The 23,781-nt window shown below is 35.6% G+C and overlaps 1 long non-coding RNA gene across 1 annotated transcript in view; it reads right to left on the bottom strand.

The window, feature by feature from the left end:
• Positions 1 to 23,781, bottom strand: part of LOC138142052 (uncharacterized) — a 357,105-nt gene that overhangs the window by 177,097 nt on the left and 156,227 nt on the right. The window lies entirely within an intron of this gene.

The raw sequence follows: 23,781 nt of genomic DNA, 5'->3' as shown, positions 1-23,781 counted from the left end.
TGCAAGCATAAAACAGAAAGAAACAGAAGAGTATAAAATCAACTTAGAACAAGCATGGCAAGAAATCCAAATACACAGTTATCCTTGCATCAGTAATAGAACACATCTTCACCATGGCACAACAGATGATGTAGAAAATATAATATAGAGGATATAGAGAATATATCACTGCATTTTTCTTATTGTTTGATGTTTTATTTTTTCTGAGCACTTAATTTAGTAGAGCAGAATACCAGCATAAAGGAACTCTTTCAAAAAATAATATGCCATGCATGTATCAAAATTACTCAATATTCTTTGAAAGTTATAACAGACATAACCTTAGCCCCTCTGATCATTATTATCAGACAAATGACAGGGAAGAGAACCAGCACAGAGTTCAAGTTGAAGAAATTCTGTAGCATATATTCTTAACCTAGAGTCTGTGTCATATAGAGTATGTATATATATATATATATAGACTCATATAGAGTCTATATATGTATACACACATACATTCATACATATACTGACACTTGAATGCGTTCAAAGGAAGCAGTGTAGTTTAGTATAAAGAGCCCTAGACTTGGAGTCAGGAGACCTGAATACCACCTCTGTGTAATCCTTAAGTGAGTCTCTTTCCATAGCTGTGTTGTCTTAAATTAGAAACAGACCTCAAAGCCCATCTAGTCTAAACTGTATGTCTTGACAAGGAACCATCCAGATTTACTTGAAGCCCTCTAATGAGGGAGAATACAACATTCAGGTAATTGTGGTCATTTAGCAGGTTTTCCTTAAGCCAATCCCTCTACAACTTCCATGGCTTATTCCTAGTTCTGTTACTGAGGCCAAAAAAAAAAAAAGGAATAAGAATCACTTTTCTATGTGATGCTATAAGTACTTCAGGCAGCTATCATAACCTCCCTATCTTTTCTCTAGGCTAAAAATCCCCTATGCTTTCAAATGATCCTTGCATGTCAAATCTCTAATAGCCTCACCATTTTGATCACCCTGCTCTGGATATACAAGCAGGTTCTTACTATACTTCCTGAAAAGTGGTACCTAAAGCTGAAAGTAACACTTCTGATATGATCTGACTAGGTCAGAGTATAAAAGACTCCCTTTCATTTATTCTGTATAATATTCTTTCTTAAAATCTGAATATGCATTGGCTTTTATAACTGTCCCCTAGAATGATCTTCAGAAGAACTAGGCTACTTATACCTATACACACACACACACACACACACACACACACACATATATATAGTATATATATATATATATATATATATATATATATATATATATATATGCTGCTCATTTAAAAAAAACTGAAGTATAAGACTTTATACTTACCTACTTTTAATTTCTTCCTAAAGTTAGCCCATCACTCTAGCTAAGCAAATTATTTTTGAACTCTGATTCTTTCTTCATTTAATATTGAACTTAACAGATATAATATAAAGTAGGTATTTCCATATACAAAGCAGAACCCAGAATTGCAAATTTCTATTTCTTACACATTGATTTATATATATATATATATATATATATATATATATATATATGAATATATGAGCTGCTCACTAGGGACCAAACTTCCAGGGGGGCAACATGGCTTCCTTCCTTCCTTCCCTTTCTTTTTTTCTTTCTTCTCTATCCACACAGGCTATCACACCCTTACCTGCCAGTGCTCTGCCCAAAAGTAAATTTTAATCTCTGAAACTTTTTTTTTGGTTTTGGTTTTTCCTCTTAAAGACCAGCCTTAATCCAAAATCACTCTGGTGCCAGATGAAGCCTTACCTGGTCACTGTTTGGACCCAGATTGGTTCAGAATGAATGTAAATAACAATCGTTTCTGTTTTGGCTAGAAACTCTTAGGGTCTTTTCTTTCCAGATCTATTTTTTTTAAGAGACCATTCTTTTCCTCATTGTTTTATTAAGCTTTAATCACTGAATCAATCAAACTGAGACCTATTAAAGACCTTAGCTTGAAAAGGCCAAGGTCCTTCGGTGCATCCTGGGCCATCTCCAGTTGTCTTGATCTGTATCTGGCTACTGGACCCACATAACTCCTCAGGAGAAAGTGAGGCTGGTGACTTTGCACAGCCCTCCCTCACTTAAATCCAATTCTCTTGCATATCATGGCACCACTTCCCTGATGTCAGGCTCCTCTTCGAGAGCAAAGGACAAACAGCAGCAGCAGCAGCTAGCAAGTATTTTCTATACATACATACATACATACAGGTGCGGCTAGGTTCCAGGCTCAGACACTTAACACCCACACAAAAAAAAACTAGCCGTGTAACCTTGGGCAAGTTACTTAACCCCAATTGCTCTCCAAAAAGGCAAAAAAAAAACCATACATACATACATCTCTCTCTTTATATCTATATATCTATCTGTAGCTATATCAATAAGAAAGCTTTCAAAAGTATCCTGTCTTTGTGTCAAAGAGAATACAAAACTTAAGGAAGAAAATAATTCCTTGAAAACTAGTATTGGGCAAGGGGAAGCTAATGATATTAAAGGCACTGAGATAATTTTTAAAAATCAAAAGAATGAAAAAATAGAAGAGAGTGTGAAACATACCATTAGAAAAACAAGTGATCTGGAGAATAGATGAAGTCTCCTTGTTGGACTGACTAAAAGTTATCATCAAAAGAAGAGTCTTGGTATGATAGTACAAGAAATTTTTGAGGAAAATTGCCCTGAAGTTCTAGAATGAGAAGGTAAAGTAGAAATAGAAAAAAAATCCATCTTTCACCACCAGAAAGAGATCTCTGGGTAAAAACTTACAAGAATATCATAGCCAAGTTTCAAAGCTTCCTGGTTATGGAGAATATACTACAAACAACAAGAAAAAATAAATTATTTAAATACTGCAAAGCTACAATCAAGATCACACAAGACAGCAGCTTTTACATTAAAAGATCATTGGTCTTTTTATGTTTATCAAAACATTATATTTTGAAGAGTGAAAGATCTGGGGTGTGATCAAAACTAATTTGACCAGCAAAGGTGAGCATAATACTGAATGGGGAAAAAAGTGAACATATAATGAACTGAAAGACTTTCAGGTATTTGTGTCAAAAAGACCAGAACTCAATGGAAAATTTGACATAAGATCCATGAGAAACCTAAAGTAAACATTCAAGACCAATTACAAGGGACTCAATAAGATCAAATGTTTACTTTTTATATGTGAAAATGTTAACAATATGCTTAAGATTGTCATCATTACTTGAGTGTTTTGATAGAAAGACTTGCACTGAACTGAATATGATGGGTTAATTCTAAAAAAGCAAAACTGGGTAGAGAGGCAAAAAGGAGCAATTATCTCATAAAAATAAGTCATGGAAGGAATCACTGATGTAGAGGAAGCAGGTAGGGGTGGGGTGGGAGGCTGGTAGTATTATAACCTAACTCTCATCTGTACTGGATTAAAGAGGGAACAACATATGGATCTAGAAAGACATAAAAGTCTTCTAAATTTATAAAGAAATAAGAGGGTGAGGGGACAGGATAAGGAAGAGACTTATAGAAGTATGTGTAACTTAAGAAATAGTAAGGTAAAGGGACAGGAAGGGAGGGTTTCCTTAAAAGGGTGTAGATTAGGGAGGTATTGGTTAGAAGTAAATTAGACATATGAGGAGGAATAGAATAAAAAGGTGGAGAAGGATAATAGTGAGGAAAAAATTGTATGGAGGGAAATACACAAATAGTAATTATAATTTTGGATGTGAATGAGATGAACTCATTCATAAAATATAAATGAATAGCAGAATGGATTAAAAATCAGAATCCAACAATATGTTATTTACAAGAAACATATTTTAAAATGAGAGATACACACAGATTTAAAATAAAGAACTGGAGTAATATTTATTATACTTCATCTGATGCAAAAAAAAATTAGACAAGTGTAACAATCATGATCTCAAAGCTGAAGCTAAAATATATTTAATTAAAAGAGATAAACAGGGAAACTACATTATGCTAAAAGATACCATATACAATGAAGCAGTATCAATACTAATCTTACATGCTCCAAATACTGTAGCAACTAAATTTGAAAAGGAAAAGTTAAATGAATTATATGTAGAAAAAATAGTACTATAATAGTGGGGGACTTGATCTTCCGTTCTCAGAATTAGATAAATCTAATCAAAAATTAAATAGGAGGGAAGTCAATAGAATTTTAAATAAGATGGATATGATATATATCTGGAGAGAACTGAATAGGAATAGAAAGGAATATACCTTTTTCTCAGCTGTACCTGGTACCTTTACAAAGATGCACCATATATTTGTGCATAAAATTTTTATGATTAAAAGCAGAAATATTAAATGCATACTTTTCAGATCACAATGAAATAAAAATTATATTTAATAAGGGACCATGGAAAAACAGGATAAAAATTAATTGGAGACTAAACAACCTAATCTTAAAGAATGAGTTGGTTAAAGAAAAAGCCATAGAAACAATAATTTCATTAAAGAAGATGACAATAATGGGAGAACATATCAAAATCTATGGCATACAGCCAAAACAGTAATTAGAGGAAATTTTATATCTTTAAGTATCTACATCAATAAATTAGAGAAAGAGCATGTCAATTAACTGGTGATGCAATTTTTAAAATCTAGGAAAAGAACAAAATTAAAATCCCCAATTAAATACAAAATTGGAAATTCTAAAAGTTGAAAGTGAGATTGATAAAATTGAGTGCAAAAATTCACTTAATAAATAAAACTAGGAGTTTGTTTTATTTAAAAAAGCGAACAAAATAGATAAATCATTGGTTAATATGATTTTTAAAAAGATAGAAGAAAACCAAATTATAGTATTAAAAATGAAAAAGGCAAATATATCACTAACAAAGATGAAATCGAAGTAATTATAAGGAGTTATTTTGCTCACTTATATGCCAATAAATCTAAAAATTTATGTGAAATGAAAGAATATTTACAAAAATATAAACTGCTTAGATTAACAGAAGAGGAAATAGAATATCTAAATAGACCTATTTTAGAAAAAGAAATTGAACAAGCCATAAATGAATTTTCTTAGGAAAAAACACCAGGACCAGATGGATTTACAAGTGAATTCTACCAAATATTTGAAGACCAACTAATTCCATAGTAAATGAATTATTTTGAATAATATGCAAAGAAAGGGTCCTACCAAACTCCTTTTATGAAAAAAAAGATATGACATTGGCACCCAAACCAGAAAGGGTTAAAACAGAGAAAGAAGGGGCAACTAGTAAATAAAGCACCAACCCTGGAGTCAGGAGGACCTGAGTTCAAATCTGACCTCAAACACTTAACACTTACTAGCCATGTGACCTTGGGCAAGTCACTTCCCCCAATTGCCCTGCCCTCCCCTCTCCAAAAAAGCAAAAATAAACCAAAAAAGAAAAGATAAAGAAAATTATAGATATATTTCACTAATGAATATGGATGCAAAATAAATAAAAATGCTAGCTAGGAAATTATAACAATATATTACAAAGATCATACATTGTGACCAAGCAGGATTTATGCCAGGAATGCAGGGATGGTTTAACATCAGGAAAACTATTAACATAATTGATTATATCAGTAATAAAAGTAACAAAAATCATAAGATTATATCAACAGATGCAGAAAAAGCTTTTGATAAAATACAACATTCAATACCATTTTAAAAAAAAACACTTGAAATTTAGGTATAAGTGATTTTTTTCCTTAAACTGATAAGAAACATTTACCTAAAACCAGCAGCAAGAAATATTTGTTTTCTATTTTAAATTTTTTCTATTTAATTTTTTTTTTTTTTTTGCTTTTTGGAGGGGCAATTGGGGTTAAGTGATTTGCCCAAGGTCACACGGCTAGTTTTTGTGTTAAGTGTCTGAGGTCAGATTTGAACTTAGATGCTTCTCACTCTAGGACCTGTGTTCTATTCACTGTGCCACCTAGCCACCCCAGCAAGAAGTATTTGTAATGGAGATAAACTAGAAGGCTTCCCAGGAAGATAACGAGTGAAAGAAGGATGCCCATTACCACCAATATTATTAAAATCCTAGTAATAACAATAGGGAATAAAAAGAAATAGAAGGAATCAGAATGGGCTATAAGGTAATGAAACAATTTCTTTTTGCAGATGATATATCATGATATACTTGAAATAGCCTAAAGCTTCAACTAAATAGTTAGTTGAAACAATAATCTTAGCAAAGTAACCATATATAAAGTAAACTCAAATAAATCATTAGCATTCCTATGTATCACAAGCAAAACCCTACAAGAAGAGATAGTAAGAGATACTCCATTTAAAACGACTGTAGCCAGTATAAAATATTGGTAGTAAACCTGCCAAAATAAACCTGGGAACTATATGAATAAATTATAAAAAATCCCAACAACAACTTTTTATACAAGTAAAATCAGACTTAGATAATGAGAGAAATATTAATTGTTCATGGGCAGGAAGGACTAATATGATAAAAGCGACAGTTTAATCTATTTAGTCAATGTCATTACAATTAAATTACAAAAAAACTATTTTACTGATTTAAAAAACAAAAGTCATTTGTTAGAACAAAAGGTCAAGAATATGAAAGAAGCCAATTTTTAAAAATGTAAAGAAAGGAGAGTTAGTAGTACCAGATTTTAAACTATATTATAAGGCACTAATTATCTAAATTATCTGGGACTGGCTAAGAAATAGGTTCATCAGTGAAATGGAGTATATATACAACACATAGTAACAAGTAACTATAGTAATCTTGTGTTTGATAAATATAAAGACTTAAGTTTTTGAAATAATAATTCATTAATTAGTAAAAAAAAATTGTTGGGAAAGCTGGAAAGCAGTCTGGCAGAAATAGAACTTAGACCAATATCTTACACCATTTACTAAGCTAAGGTTGTAATATATATATATGACCTAAATATAGAAGGAGATTTCATAAGAAAGTTAGAAGAACATGGAACATACCTATCAGACTAATGGATAGGCAAACAATTTATGAATGCACAAGAGATAGAGAACAGTGTAGGGTGTAAAATGAATAATTTCAATTACATTAAATTTAAAGGGGTTTACACAAATAAAATCAATGTAGCCAAGAGCAGAAGGAAAGCAGAAATTTTTGGGGGAAATTCATACATTGTTTCTCAGATAAAGGTCTCATATCTCAACTATATAAAGAACTTCATCAAATCTGTAAAAATACTAGTCATTCCCCAATTGATAAATGGCCAAAAGATATGAACAAGAAGTTTTCCAAAGAAGAAATCAAGACAATTTATAGTCATATGAAAAATGCTCTAAATTATTATTGATTAGAGAAATGCAAATTAAAACAACCTTGACATAACATTTTATACCTATCAGATTAGCTAAAATGATAGAAGGGGAAAGCAACAAATGTTGGAGGGGGTATGGAAAAATTGGAACACTAATTCACTGTTGGTGGAACTGTGAACTGATACAACCATTCTGGAGAGCAATCTGAAGAGTATTAAACTGTCTATAACCTTTGACAAAGCAATAACACTATTAGGTCTGTTTCCAAAGAAGATTAAGGAAAAAAGAAAAGAACCTATATGTTGTAAAATATTTATAGCAGCTCTCTTTGTGGTGCAAAGAACTGGAAATTGAGGTGATACCTCTCCATTGGGGAATGATTGAACAAGCTGTGGTATATGATCTTAATGGAATAATACTGTGTTATTAGAAATGATGAGCTTGGTGAGCTTAGAAAAACATGGAAAAATTTGGATGAAATAATGAAGAGTAAAAAGAGTAGAACCAAGAAAATGGTTTGTACATAACAACACCATTTTACAAACAACTTTGAGTATGTAATTTTGAATACCCAAATTAACTACAAAGGAGCTATGAAGGACAATACTATCTGCCTCCAGAGAAAGAATTGATAAATAGAAGCATGTATGGTATGGTTTTACATATCTCTCTCTCTCTTTCTCCACATTTGTGTCTAATGGTAGCCATCTCTTAGGGTGGAGGTGGGGGGAGGGGAAGGAAGGAAAAATATAAAAAATGCACAGCAGAGAATAAAAGAAAATTTAGGAGGAAGCACAGAAAGCAGAGTAACTTTGAGAAAGACGTAGTATTTACCATATAGTTTTTTTAAGTAAACTGTGAAATGTAAATTCATGATTTTGTAGTGGATTCTCTTTTTTTATGTTGTGTTATATACATGAAAATGTCCTCTTTTTTGTCTTTATGTGTTTATGTTCAAATGAATAAAAAATTTTAAAAAAGAATTGTATGAAGAAATGTTTCAAATCATTAATAAGAAAATTTGAAAACAAGAGAAAGCAAAACTGTGATGTTTCACTTTATACCCATCAAATTAGCAAAGACGATAAAAGACTGAAATATTGTTGGAGGGACTATAGTAAGATAGATATACTATGAATTAGTTCAACTCTTCTGGAAAACTATTTTTATTTATGGAAAAGTCATTAAGCTGTTTAGTCCCTTTGACTCACCAATGTCAGGTGTTCCTTATCCCACTAATAAAGAAAGATAGTCAAAGAAAGAAGCACCCCTTAGATAACAAATTATTTTTAGTAGCAACTTTTTATGGCAATAAAAACTGAGGCAGAGTGAGGGAGAAGTGCATGCCTATTAGTTGGAGAATGACTGAATAAATTGAGGTGGATGAACATAAGGGAATATAATTGGAACTTAAAAAATTACAAATAGAGGAATTCAGAGAATAATGAGAAGACCTGCATAAATTGAATATACATCAAGTAAAGAAACAGGGGAACAATCTATGCCAGACGTGTCAAACTCATAGCCTTCAGGCTGCATCAGATTAAAATGTAATTGGGAAACATTTAACAAAAGACATAAAAATAAGATGCAACATAGATAATGTTAATTTGTGGTTTTCTAAATCAATATGTGACTGGCAGGGAGCCTTTTCTGTTTGACACCACTGACCTACACAATGGCTATAATAATATTCATAATAATAGCTACTATTTAACTAGTGCCTACTATATGCCCACTACTGTGCTAAGCAAGTTACAAATATTATCTCATTTGATCCTCACAACAACCCTGTGAGTTAGGTTCTATTATTATCCCATTTTATAGTTAAGGAAACTGAGGCAAACATCAGCGATACAAAGAAAAGTGGAACACAGCTCTGGTTCACAAGGAGATTCATAGTCTAATTGCGGAGACAACATGCAGACAACTATATTTGTTGAGTACAAGATATTGTCTGGATAAAGTAGAGATAATCAACAGAGAGAAGGTACTGGCATTAAGAGGGACTGTAGAGGGAGGGATTTTTGATAGGATTTGAAGGAAAAAAGGAGAGAGATGAGGTGAGAGAGTTCCGTACATGGAAGACAACCAATAAAAATGCTCAACATCAGGAAATACAGTGTCTTGTCCCAACTGTCTTGCTTGTTGAAGCTGTCCTTTATTCTACTCTCTTCTGTGCTTTAAAATGCTTCAGTGATTCTCTTTTCTTTCTTTTTAATCCCCCCCCCCTTTTTGCAATCCTATCACTCTGCAAAAAGAAGGCACTAAACCCACTATGCACTTTGAAGAAACACATTTCCAGCTCACTGTCAGCATGTGGTTTTACATCTATGGTGAAAGAGAAGGAAATCATTGACAAAGACATATTCCCTTCCTCTTGTTCTCTACTGCCCTGTGCCACACTTACTCCTATTATTTTAAGATCATTTTCTGTAAATAGCTAGTTTTAGTTTTAGAAAGCTTAGCTGAAGTAGATACTAGATTTAAATGCAATATATTTTAGAACTTTGGAGGTCTCTGCAAACTCTCTAAATACTCAAATTAGCCTGACTCAGGTCATTAATATTTCTCTCTTTCCATCAATTGGGGAATGATTAAACAAGTTGTGGTATATGAATGTAATGGAATACTATTGTGCTCTAAGAAATGAGGAGCAGACAGACTCCATATTTACCTGGAGAGACTTATACAGACTGATGCTAAGTGAGAAGAGCAGAACCAAGAGAAATTTGTTCACAATTACAGACGCAACATATGTGTGATGACCAACTTTGATAGACTGGATTCTTCTCAGCAATGCAAGGTTATAAGACAACTACAAAAGACTCATGATGGAAGGAGATGTCTACATTCAGAGAAAGGATTAGAAAGAACAGAGTTTGAATGCAGACTGAAGCAAACTACCTGCTCTCTTTCTTTTTCTTGTTTGGTTTTGTTTCCTCTTTCCTGTTGCTCATTCCATTGGTTACAAACCTCCTTTAAAACCTGACTAATGTCGAATGTGAAAGTATTTGCAGATCCTATACTTGATTGCATGCTGCCATGGGGTGAGGGGAGGGAAGAGGAGGGAAGAGAGAGAATTTGAAACTCAAGGGATTGTGGAACTGAATCTTGTACACTAAAAGTAAACAAACAAATTAATAAAGAAAAAAGTTTTAAAAAGAAAGAAAATATTTCTCTTTCTTTCGGTGATCCATTTTCAGAAACATTCTTTTAAAAAAATGTTTTCATAGATATTTTTGGTTTTAGTTTTTCCCAGTATTCTTCCCTCTCCCCTTCCCAGAAAGTCACTGAATATAACAAATACCAAACCATTAGATACCAAACTCATTTCAGAGAAATTTGATATAAAGACTTTTCCCATTTTACTGTTTCCTTTCTTATCCCAGGTACATTAATTTTGTTTGTGAAGAAACTTTTCAGTTTCCTATAATCAAAGTTATCTATTTTATCTTTTGTCAAGAATATATCTACTCATAGATGTGAAAGGTATGTGATCTGCTTCTCTTTCAATTTTTGAACAGTATTATCTTTAATATTAAGGTCACATAATCCATTTATACTGGGCAGCTAGGTGGCACACAGTTGAACAGAGTTGGGCTTGGAGTCAGGAAGACTCATCTTCCTGAGTTCAAATATGACCTCAGACACTTACTAACTATATGACCCTGGGCAGGTCAATTAACCTTGTTTGCCTCAGTTTCCTCAACTGTAAAATTAGCTGTAGAAGAAAATGGCAAATCATTACAGTATCTTTGCCAAGAAAACCCCAAATGGGGTCATGAAGAGTTGGACATGACTAAAACGACTGAACAACAATGCACTTGTAATGTTTTGTAGTATATGGTATAAAGTGTCATTCCAAGCCTAATTTCTGCTGGACTGTTTTCCAGTTTTCCCAGTTTTGTTGTTGAGTCATTTCAGTCATGTCCAATTCTTCATGACCCCATTTGAGTTTTTCTTGGCAAAGATACTAAAGTGGTTTGCCATTTCCTTCTCTAAATCATTTTACAGATGAGGAACTGAGGCAAACAGGATTAAATGACTTGCCCAAGGTTACACATCTAGTAAATTTCTGAGGTAAAATTTGAACACAGGTTTTCCTGGCCCATAGTTCTCCTGTGTCTTATCCTTTCCTGTATTAGGGCTATATTTGCCTCATAAAAGGATTCTGGTAGGATTCTTTCTTTCTCAATTTTTGAACATAAATTGTACTAATTCTTCTTTAAAAATTTGGCAGATTTCTTCCACCCCCATAAATCCATCAAAAATAGGTGTTTGGTTTTCTTTTTTGTTTGTTTGTTCTTACAGCTACTTCTGTTTTCTTTTCTAAGATTTAAGATCTATACTTGTTATTTAGAATTTCTACTTGTTCTTTTGTTAGCTTGGATATTTTGTATCTTTGTTATTTTATTAATTTCTGTTCTATATTTTCATCTATTTTCTATTCTATTTACCTATATTTTATCTTTTTTAATATTTTTATCTACTTTATTTTTGCTCAGTGTGTGTGTGTGTGTGTGTGTGTGTGTGTGTAAAAGTTTCTGATTATCCTTATTTCCTTTGGTTTTGTTGTGATTTCATCTTGCTTGTTGTTATCCTTGGCTGCTATATATGTTTACACTTTTTGTATTTCTATAATGTGGGGTATTAGAGAAGCAAATACTTTCTTCAGGTTTGTTTGCTTTTTCTAGGAATGTTTCATGTGGAAGGAAGGAAGGAAGGAAAGAAAGAAGGATTTGTTCAGTACCTACTATATTCCAGGTACTGTACTAAGCTCTTTATAAATATCTCATTTGGTCCTCACAATAAACTTGTGATGTAGGTGCTGTTATTATCTTCATTTTATAGATAAAGAAACTGATAGAAGTTAAGTGACTTGTCTAGGGTCACCTGGCTAGGAAGGGTCTTAGGCTGGATTTGAACTCATATCTTTTTGAGTAGGGCCTAGTCTCTATTCATTGTGCCACCTTACCTTTCCATTACTATTCTGTTGAGCCTGAATATTTCCTTTTTGTGGAACATCTTTTTTTTCCCATTTACAGTCAGGCTCATATTTGCCAGAGTAGTTTGCCTTGGTAGGTTGGACTGAATGTTCAGCTCCCTTGCTCTTCAGAACACATTATTTAATTTCCTCCTGTGGTTTCTAGTGGGTATAGAACAACCTTGTCCTACCCGAATTTCATTTCCTTTATGTCTGAAGGTCTTTCTCTTGGTAACTTGCAGAATTTGTTGTTTTATCAATGGCATTGTTAAATTTAATCACTATGTGTCATGGAGTTTGCAGCATAGGATTGTTTTTGTTTTTGTGGAGCTGATCTGTGGGTTCTTTCATGGCCACTTTATTTTCTGTGTTCAGAAATAGTGGACAGCTTTATTTCTTCTTACATTATAATATTCAGGTTTTTTTTTTTTTTACTTTGTATTCTTCTAGGAGACATTTTCTTAATTTATCTCTACACATTCTATCTTCAAGATCAATTTGTTTTCCATGTATGGAGATTGTGCTTTCTTTTAATATTATTGTTTTAGCTTCTTCCAGATTGTCTTTCATTCCTGTGTATTTCCATTTTCAAGTGATTATCCTCTCCTTTGTTTGTTCTGTGAGTCTTGCTGCTGTGGATTTAAATTTTTCTATTCTTCCAATTATTTCTGCTGTATAGGCCACAAATTCTTCTTTCATGACTCTCATTTCTCTTTTAAACCACTCTGGAATATCCTGATAGAATTCCATGCTCTCTTAGGAATCCACAGGTTACTCTGGCTCATCAGGTGTTGATGCATTTTCCTTTGTCTTGCAATATTTATTCATCGATGCTAGGACTCCTTTAACTGGTCATATTCTCTTCTATTATTAATATTTTCCCTCATAATTTATCAAGTTATTCTTAAGATTTTTAAATGAATTTTCTTCCTCCTAAGATTTTTGGTAATTTCAAGGTTTTCTTTTCCTCCTTATATTTCTCTATTGCTCACTTTCTGACTCTCTTTGGTTTTTCTGGGTGCTGTACTTTAAAGCCATCTCAACTTTCTTTTATAGGGTAGAAAGACAATTCAAATTTCATGGTCTCAGTCTCTACCCCACTTGACATTTTTGAGGGGGAGGGATGCTGGGATCTTTCTTCTAGGATTTATAGAGTGCCATACAACATCTCCTCTCCCACCACACACAAATATATTCACACATGTCCTGAACTAGCTCCTTCTATCTCTCTGTTCTCAGACCAAGATTTTTTGGAGCACAAAATTCTACTGATTCTTACTGCTTTCTAGCTTCTCACTGAGCTAATTTCTGATCTTTGGATCTCGTATAGAGTTGAGTTCTGCTGTAAGCACATGGGTCAGTTTGTGTAGTCCTAAAGCCAGGAGCCCAGAAGGTGTTGATGGAGGGGTACTTATTGAATTTTGTAGGGGGTAGGGATTAACCTTCTCTGTTGTTAGTTCATTAAGCTTATCTTGTTCATTTTCTTGGACCATGAAGAGAGCTGAAATAGCTTTATCTCATGCATAATTCCTATTCGTGGGAGGAGTGAGAGGTTGGGACAACTGGAGAAAATGGCTAGTCTTCTATTTTGTTGGTCATGTGAAAATTATTTATCTCTTTCTTTATGCAGAACTGAGCAGCTCCATGTAAGTAAACAGTCAACATCTTTCTTTATATTAAACTAATGGGTACTTCTAAAAGTTTAGAGGCTAGGATGATGCTTCAGGGAGTTTTGATATTTTTTCCTTCTTTCTCTAATTTCTCCCCCATCTGGCAAAACTCAATCTTGAATAGTGTGGTCAAGGAAGGGACCTTTTGGACAAAATGAATGAGAGATATTTATTAAATGGAGTTTGTTGGCTTAACTAATCTGCTTTTCAGTTTCCATGAAGTCTATTTCTTCCTGACTGTAGCAGCAAGCACCCTGGCTTCCCCAGGGTGTCTGCCAATACAGGTTCTTGGATCTGCTTTGTTAAAGGAAAGCAACTCAAAATGGGTTAACAAGCTTACTTTAATCAGTCAGACATATATCGTTTACCTTGTTCAGAGGATAAAGGTCAGCACCCCAAACTTCAAAATATACGGACAGAATTATCAAGACATTAACAGATCAAGTAGACAGCTTTCCAAACTGTCCAACCATTACATCCATACCCAGTCAACATCTGGGTTTCCACATCTGGGTTTTTCAAAGCCGGGGGACTCTCAACAACGGCTTCCCAGAATTTAGATCAAATCACAGAACACTTCTCAAAGTGAGTCCCCAAAACAAAGCTACACATCAGGGCTTATATAGCCTTCTCCTGGCTCAGAGAATATAACAACCTTATTGACTCACTGGCCAATCAAGAAGTATCTATTGAAAAACAAGCCTCCCACCCCAGGCTCCAGGTGCACTTTAGCCTAGGGGCAGGGAAGATCTTTAAAATTCACATTCCCATTACATTCAGCCCCAAGATCTTTCATGCCTATAGCATAGACAATTTACTTTTGAATTAGCATTAACAATCATAGGTCACATTTGCAAGATACATAACTGAAGTTACCAAAGTGGCCACTGGACCTTAAACAAACACAAAGTACATTGCATTACCACTTCAAAACAAGAGTCCAAATAAAGTTCTCTTGGGAGGAGGAAGGGGGGTGTCCTGCCCCTCACATAGCTCCAGCCCCAGCTTCCAAGTACAGAGAGGGGGCTGGGCAACAAAACCAACAAGGTGGGGTCCTTGGGGGTCCAAGGCACTTCATCCCACCCACCACAGTCACAAGTCCATCCTCCCCCAGGGTCCCAAACTGTGGGATGCAGCCAGGAAACACACTCAGTGCCCCTGCTTTGCTGCTCAGTTCTTATCTTTTCCTGTGGCTGAATTCTGAACTCCTGGGTTCCTTCTCCTCCCGCAGGCGGCAGCCGCTCCTGGCTTCTGCCCAGGTCCCGATGCAGGCAGCTCACCATTCCTGCTCTCAGCTCAGCGAAGTCGGCATGCAGGCCATTCTTCTCTCCTGCTCCACAGCTCCACAGAGTCACAGCTACCACAACTGGGAAACAAACAATTATCCCGGCCCCCATACTTTCCTTTTACTCTGCAGATCCTGTTTGTGACACCATTTTGTAGCAGCAAGCACCCCAAGCACGTCCTCAGGGTTTGCTGCCCATACAGGTTCTTGGATCTGCTTTGTTAAAGGAAAGCAACTCAAAATGGATTAACAAGCTTACTTTAATCAGTCAGACATATATCGTTTACCTTGTTCAGGAGAAAAGGTCAGCACCCTGAACCTCAAAGTATACAGGCATAATTATCAAAACAGAGACAGATCAAGTAGACAGATTTCAAACTGTCCAACCATTACATCCATACCCAGTCAACATCTGAGTTTCCACATTCTGGGTTTTTCAAAGCCAGGGGACTCTCAACAATGGCTTCCCAGAATTCAGATCAAATCACAGAACACTTCTCAAAGTGAGTCCCCAAAACAAAGCTACACATCAGGGCTTATATAGCCTTCTCCTGACTCAGAGAATGTAACAACCTTATTGACCCACTGGCCAATCAAAAAGTATCTACTGAAAAACAAGCCTCCCTCCCCAGGCTTCTGGTGCACTTTAGCCTAGGGGCAGGGAAGATCTTTAAAATTTACATTCGCATTACACTGACTCTTTCTCAGTATTAGTGTCTGCCTACACAAAATAAAGAACTGAGACAATTATTTGTTCAATCCAAGCTCCAAACAATTTCACCTGAAAAAAATTCAAAGAAAAAAACCACAACTTTCCAAGTGAGATAGGTAATATGACCAAGATCCCCATACTGTGCAATCTGGTATGTTGAATGCCCTGTGACAAATTCACAGGAGCATAAATGCCTCCTCTCGGGATATTTCAAATTTTTGAGAGAAACGCAATAATACTCAACATCCGCCAGACATTGTTTGAACTCAAGCTAGTTCTCAGTTTCGGCATTAGATTAAGCTACATTCCTTTTGATGACATTCGTGAATAATTGAGATAAGGTTTTTGTTTGCTTGGACTTTCATCTGCTCCAGTAACTTCTTGAACTTTATCATTTGTGACATCATATCTTTTTTGAAACTGGGTTTTCAGTGGTTGCTGTGATAAAAAGCAAGTACTGTACCCCCATGAAAATCAGTGTGAGATAGGAAATGAAGGTAGCAGTGTATGATCTGATTATAAGATTTGAGTACTTGTATAGTGTCCAACAGGTGCACATATCTTATTATTAAGTAATTGTGTAATTATTAAGTAATCATTTAAGAATGAAATAGCAATGTGATTTTTTTTTCTTCAAGTTTATATGTATTATTTTTTCAAATGGCTACTAAGTTCTTGGGACATAAATACTTATCAAGTTGTTTGGACCTAACTATTTAATATACAGCAGTATTAGACATTTCTCTCGGCCTAGTGGCAGGTTTGAAACCTCTTTCTTAAATTTACTAGCTTTGTGACCATGGGTAAAGACAAACAAACAAAAAACTCCCACCTCTCTGTTCCTCAGTTTTTTAATCTTCTGAATGGAATAACTACCTCTCATAGTTACCTCACAAAGTTGTTCTGAGGCTTATATGAGGGCTTATGGCCAAAGAACTTAATCAACTTTATAGCACTACCTAAATGCCAGGTATTGTTCTTGTTATTATATTACTTAGGTAACTTCCTCAATTCTCTACTCTACTTTTGGCAAATCAAACAGTAAGTTCCCAATAGTTAAACAATAGCAGACATAGCTTCCCTAAATTAGAGAAATGTTTGTTCATTGCTTAAGGATTTTCCAAATTTTAAAAGTATATAATGTAACCAGGTTTCAAGTTTCATTTGCAAAAGACTATATGTGTGTCTGTATGTGTATTTTATATATATATATATATATAGTATACATACATATATACTTTATTATAGAATTTATATAATATATTATACATTTATATATTATTTGTATCTAATAATATATTTATATAATATATTATATAATTTATATAATATATATGTGTGTGTACATACCGTACATATATGTGTATATATACATATATGAAAGCAATCAAGGTTAAGTGACTTGCCCAAGGTCATGCAGCTAGTAAATTTCTGAGGACATATTTGAACTCAGGTCCTCCAGAGCTGGTGCTCCATCCACTCACTGTACCATCTAGCTACCCCAAGATTATATTTTTATTGGTAGAAAGTGATTAGTCAATGTTCCACACTTGGGTGAGAGTCAGAGTTGGTAAGAGCTTTGGAGAATAGAGATACTTGTCTTTTTGTCTTCGGACTTCAAGAGAGGACATACACTTGTTTCTAGGTGCTCTTCATAGAGAGGTCCCTGGAGAGAGACTCCAGGAAGAGGCTGCTATGTGGAGGAACTAGTACCTCAGTCACTGTATTGTCTGGTACAATCTAATCTGTATAATGCCTCTGATTTTTGTTTTGTTTTCTTTTTTTTTTTTGCTTTTTTTGGGAGGGCAATTGGGGTTAAGTGACTTGCTCAAGGTCACATGGCTAGTTTTTGTGTTAAGTGTCTGAGGCTGGATTTGAACTCAGGTCATCCTGATTCCAGGCAAGTATTCTATTCATTGCACCACCTAGCCGCCCCCAATTTTTGTTTCCTATTAGCTTGAATAAATAGGTTTATTTGCTATTCACAACTTATCTTTGTGTAACTGGTATTTGGTGGGAAGAGTCAAACCTTTGAATATTTAACTTGGAGTACTTCTTCCCTGCTGACGGAGAGCAATCAAGAATGCAGCTTGAACCTAAAATTACTTTCCTAAAAATATTTAGGGGAAGGGTGACATAGATATAATTCTAGCCCAATATCACCTATACCATCTCTGAGGAGAACACGGTGGCCTTCGTACTGGTCCCAACCTCCTGTTTCTCTCTTGGCAGGAACTAAAATATCCCTTGGAAAAAGAAGAGACTAGAGATATCTATTCACATTTCCCCACAAGTCAAATCTAGATAGACCCATGTAGACACACATAACCTACATTCAACACATGTCTCCTATGATAAAATCTTTATTTTAAGAAAAATAGATTTTTTTAATATACTGAAATATTGTTTTGTTATAACATGTGCTTATTGTAAACTGGGGTGCAAGCCTAGGCATTTGCAGATGACTCTCCTCATTGGTGGAAAGAATGCTTATTTAATGCTGCAAGCTTTGTGACGAGCAAAGTTGTCAAGAATTTGGAAGAGCAGAGCTTTTTTTCTTCTGGGTTATGGCTTTGAGAAGGAACGCACATGATTCCAGTCTCATTTCAGAGACAAATTGCTGGAGGGAGAGAAGGACTTCAGGAAGAAGGTGACATACAGAGGAGCTGGTACCTTGAACATTTCCCTATTCTCAGCTTGCTACCCAGAGATCTGAGGAATTTCCCTTTGGGTGAGATCAGGGACTCTTGGTTGAGCTATCTCATTCCGGGTAGGAGAGCTCATTCACTCTTGTGTATTTCCTGGCTCTGATTCCTGTTTTCTTTTAGTTTGGATAGACTGATTTGTTTGCTTTTTGCTACCGTAACAGTCTTTGTGTAACTGTCACTCAATGGGAAGGATTTTTAGATATAATTTGAGGCACTCTTTCCCCAATTTAAGGGATAATGGTGGAAAAGCAGCTTAAACCTAAAAACCTAAAAAAATTATTTACTCATAGGCTGGCAATATTTAGGAGCAGATATAATTTTATTATAGTGACCCTTTCCTGAGGAGGTCAGAGCAGGCCAGCCTCACAGCCTTAATATCCTGCTTTCTTCCTGGAAGGAATCAGTCACTCTCGGAAAGGAGAGGGTGGGTTTTCAGAGATATCTATTTGTGAATCTGGATAAGCATTTAGACAAAGTCATATGAACATAAATACACACCACCTTTTATTATTACCAACACCCAACTCCCATAAAAATAAGATTGCTAAAAAAATCACTTTGAGATATCTAGTTTACCCATTATTAACATAAAAAGGGTATATGCTTTAACTTTAATAATTTGGTAGTAGCAGAAAATATCTTTAAAAAACTTCTAAGAAGAAGGAAAAGAACCTTGAGAAGTATCTTTGCAGAGTTTTGGCGAGGCTTTTGGATACCAAACACTTAGCAAAGAACATGCTCTTTTAGCTGAATCGAAATCATTTGGGTTTGGCAGTTCTGAGAAAAATTAATCAATTGTGAAGAGTCAGGTTAAACAAGGGGGTCAATATTATATCCCTCTAACATTAATGAGCCGTTAATTTCAGACATCAGAACTTTCAAAGCCAAGAATCGTGATCAATGGAGTTGAAGTACAGAGATGAGCGGGTCTGAGGCAACTGGGCTATCAAGATTGGCTCTAAGTTGGCTTTGTTTCTGTGTCCCAGACTCTCAATAAAGAAAACAGCCTGCTAGAGCTAGAGAACATTATATGAAGGCCTGGGTCTTTAAGTAGAGCAAACAACCCATTTAAATAGGAGACTTCTACAATCTGGAGGACTTTGTTGGGAATATGACAAAATGTGCTTCTGAGTCCTGTAAAATTAAAGGCTCTGTACAGGTACGTTATTCAGGGAATAGACGTTCAACTTTCTGCAGCTCCCCTGACCACTTCTGCTCATTCATTACTATTTTAGAAGCAAAAAATTATTTGTGTTTAGACCTTCATTATATGTACACATAACCTGGTTTCCAGAAAAAGAATCTGTACAAAATTAAAGCATTTAAGAATCAATCAGATTCTTCTGGTACAACCCAGGTGTATATAACATATTTTCCAATCAGTGTCTTCTCTCAATAATATCATTAAAACACAATAACCAAATTTCACTATTGAGTCTCTAACTCTGCTGTGATAATGTTAGGCCAATCGCCACACAGCCATCCCAGCTCAGCCCCTTTTCTAATCCAGTCTATTCTTGTTCCCTCCCATACCCAGCCCAGCCAAACTCAGTGAGGGACATTTCCCTTTCTCCAAGTCTCCTGTTTATTTCAGCTCTGTTCTTAAGGAAGTTTGTTTTACCTGGGTTATATTTTTGATCTGTAGAATCAATTAAATGAATTAATTTAGGAAATTAATATTAATTTTTAATATTAATTAAATATTATTTAATTTTTATTAATGAATATTGAATTAATATAATAAATTAATATTAATTGAATATTAATATTAAATAGCCAATACATCAATACTTCAATGTCATCTTCAATAGAGATAATAACAACTCTCATTTTGCAGATGAGAAACCTGAAGCCAGAAGAAAAAAACAACTTTACTAAAGCCACTCAGTAGCAGAGAGGGAATTTGAGTTCCAAATTTTTTGATTCCAAAGTATTCCTGCTGCCCTCTTCTTCATTTTATAAACCATATGATCATAGATTTAGAATTGGAAGTCCAACCCCCTCATTTAACAACCAAGGAAACTAAGACCCAGAATGTTTTGCCCCAGATCACACAAATATTAAAGTAATTTGTTCAAAGGTTATTATCAAATATTAACTAACAGAGTTGTCATACAAACCCAGGTCTTTGACTCTACTTTTAAGGAAATTTACCTCAATAAAAATTCAAAGAAAAATCAGTTTTAATTCCACAGGATTTAAATACTGAAATTTCCAAAGCTTTAGAAACAGGGTATCATGAAATCAAATAAGACAATCCTTTACAGCAACTCTAATATGATAAGAAATTATTAAAATAATTCATACAAAATGTGTATTAAAAGAGGCTGCATGGAGTCGTGGGTAGAGAATTGGCCTTAAGGTAAAGAAGACCTGGTCTTCGGAAGGAAGACAAGTCCTGACTCTGACTAACAATATGCCCCCAGGCAACTCACTTATCATCCCACAGGTGCTACAGGTGATTCTTTCAGCCTTATATATAAGTCAATCACAAAGTCCATTGGTATGGGGCTATCTTTTTGGTGGAGATTAGTATCTCAGGGTCTGGGAGGAGTTGGGGACAGTGAGATAGAGGAGAGCTTTAGTCATCTTTGAGTTTTTGTTGAATCTTTGTCTAGCTCTCCACTCTCTTCAGTCCTGGTAGTCACATCAGGCACCTCTGGCTTCCATTCTCAAAAGAAAAAATTAAAGAAACCAACCACACTTCAGGTTGCTGTTGAAGGAAAAGACTCAGAGAAGATGCTGACATGAAAGGATCTGGAAATCTCCATCATGTCACTTTCCCCAGTTTGTTACACTGAGACTTTGAAGGCCTTCCCTCTGAGATCTGGGATTATTTCTCTTGGTTGAACCTTATTCTCTATAGGTGAGGTCCTTCAGTCTATATTGTCTGGTATATATTCTCCCATGCATACTTTTTCTGAAGTCTGTTTTGCTATCAAATTGGATAAATGGATTTCTTTAATAATTGCTATCTATGTTCATTGTGGTAGTGTATTTATTTGGTGGGAAAGGGGTCAAGTCTTGGATATAAAGCTTGGGATCCTGCTTCCCTTGTGTTGATGAAATAGTGATCAGAAAGTAGATTGAACCTGAAAACCTTATCTTCTAGACAAATAATATTTAAGGGAGAGGATAAATGTAATTCTAGCCTGGTACTTCCCTCTCTAAGGAGACCAGAATGGCCAAACCATTTTGTCCCAACCTCCTGCTTCCCCTTGTGGTAGAAATTAAAGTCTTCCTTGGAGAAAGGTGTGGGAAGAAGAGGCTACAGATATCTATTCTACCTCCCACCAAGCCACATGACATCCCCTTGTAATACATGGGGGACAGACCTCACCACATATAAATTGCAGAACCTCCCCCCAATCTGCATTAGTAGACAAAGTTTCAAGTTCCCCATCTGGAACCCCTAATACTGAATACTGAATTAGAATACTCAATCAGGTCTAACAGAAAAAAAAAATTATCAAGCCTAAGCTCACATGCTTAAAGAACAGTTATCTAGAACAAACAGCAGATATTTTAGTTCAATTTAGAATTCTGAAACCCAATTTAGCTTGCTATCAAAATACAGATATTTCTCAACTTTGAAGTCCATGTTATCATTAGCAAACTGAAGTTGTTTGAAAAATTTCAGAACAAGTGATTTTGTCTTCACACAAATGTGAAGAAAGTAAAAAATGTCCTTTAGAATCATTTAAGAATGATTCTAAATGCTTCAGCAGGCAGAGTCAAGATGGCGAAGTAGAAGCAGGACCTCCCCACTGCACTGGCTTCCACCTTCCCCAATCCATGTAAAAAGGGGACCCTAAACAAACTTTGGAGCTGCAGAACCCACAAAATGACACGGAGAAGCTAACCTCCCACTGAGGACAGCCCGGGAGGCTGGCAGGAATCTGCCAGTGCAGCGCTCTGGGAGCCCAGCCCAGAACCACACCAAGGCTTTAGCCCCAGGGCGGGCCTGACCAGCCACCAGGTGGAGGGACTCCAGATTAGTAGCAGCTGTGGCCCTTTCCAGATTTATCAACAAATACATGCGAAGGACAAAGTGAGAGGTCAGTGCAGTCTGGACTTTGAGACCCAGTAAGTGGGAGTGCATGGCTTTTACCCCCAGGGCTAGAAGCCACTGAGACGCTGACAGTGTCTCGTGGCAGCTTCAGCTCCTGGCCTGCAGAGTTTAGGGAGACCAAGCACCAGTTTGAGGGGTAATCGCTCCTGCTTTAACCTTCTTGGATCTGGATTGCAGTCTAGGGTGGAGGTCCTGGGATGTGTGTCCAGCTTGCCAGAGGGTGTGGAGACCTCAGAGAGGGCATCCATCTAATATCTCCAGCAGCTAAGAAAACCCCAGCATTTGGGACAAAAGCTCCCCTGTCTGGTGGCAGAGTCCTACTGTGGCAAAAAGCCCAGGGGTCAAGTGACTGAGGGGCAACATGACCAGGCAAAGGAAACAAAGCAGACAGAAGATTCCAACCTTAGACTCCTATTTTGGGGACAAAAAGGAGCAAAGCATGGAACAGGAGGAAGACAGTGAAGTCAGACTCCTGCACCAAAAGCTTCAAAGGAAAATACGAGCTGGTTACAGGCCATAGAGGACCTTAAGAAGCAGAAAACAGAAGTGGAGGAAAAATTAGGAAGAGAAATGAGAACAATGCAAGAAAATTATGAAATGAGAGTCAACAGTCTGACTGAGGGAAATCATACTTTAAAATATAGACTAACTCAAATGGTAAAAGAGGCTCAAAAAGGCAATGAGGACAAGAATGCCTTAAAAAGCCAAATTTTCCAGATGGAAAAAGAATCTCAAAGGCTCAATGAAGAGAATCATTGCTTCAGAATTAGATTGAAGCAAATGGAAGTTAATAACTTTATGAGAAATCAAGATGCTGTTAAACAGATCCAAACAAATGAAAGAATAGAAGGCAATGTGAAATATCTCATGGGAAAAACCACTGAACTGGAAAATAGATCCAGGAGAGATAATTTAAAAATTATTGGACTACCTGAAAGCCATGATCAAAGTAAGAACCTAGAAATCATCCTCCAGGAAGTTCTCAAAGAAAACCACCCTGATGTTTTAGAACCAGAGGGCAAAATAGAGGTTGAAAGAATCCACCAATCATCTCCTGAAAAAGATCCC

This window comes from Petaurus breviceps, unplaced genomic scaffold (genome assembly GCF_028583685.1).
Source record: "Petaurus breviceps papuanus isolate PSGF00001 unplaced genomic scaffold, PetGlider_PUasm1.0 90515, whole genome shotgun sequence".
Classification (NCBI taxonomy): Eukaryota; Metazoa; Chordata; class Mammalia; order Diprotodontia; family Petauridae; genus Petaurus; species Petaurus breviceps.
The sequence above is the reverse complement of the archived record's forward strand: the minus strand, read 5'-3'. Positions and strand labels throughout refer to the sequence as shown.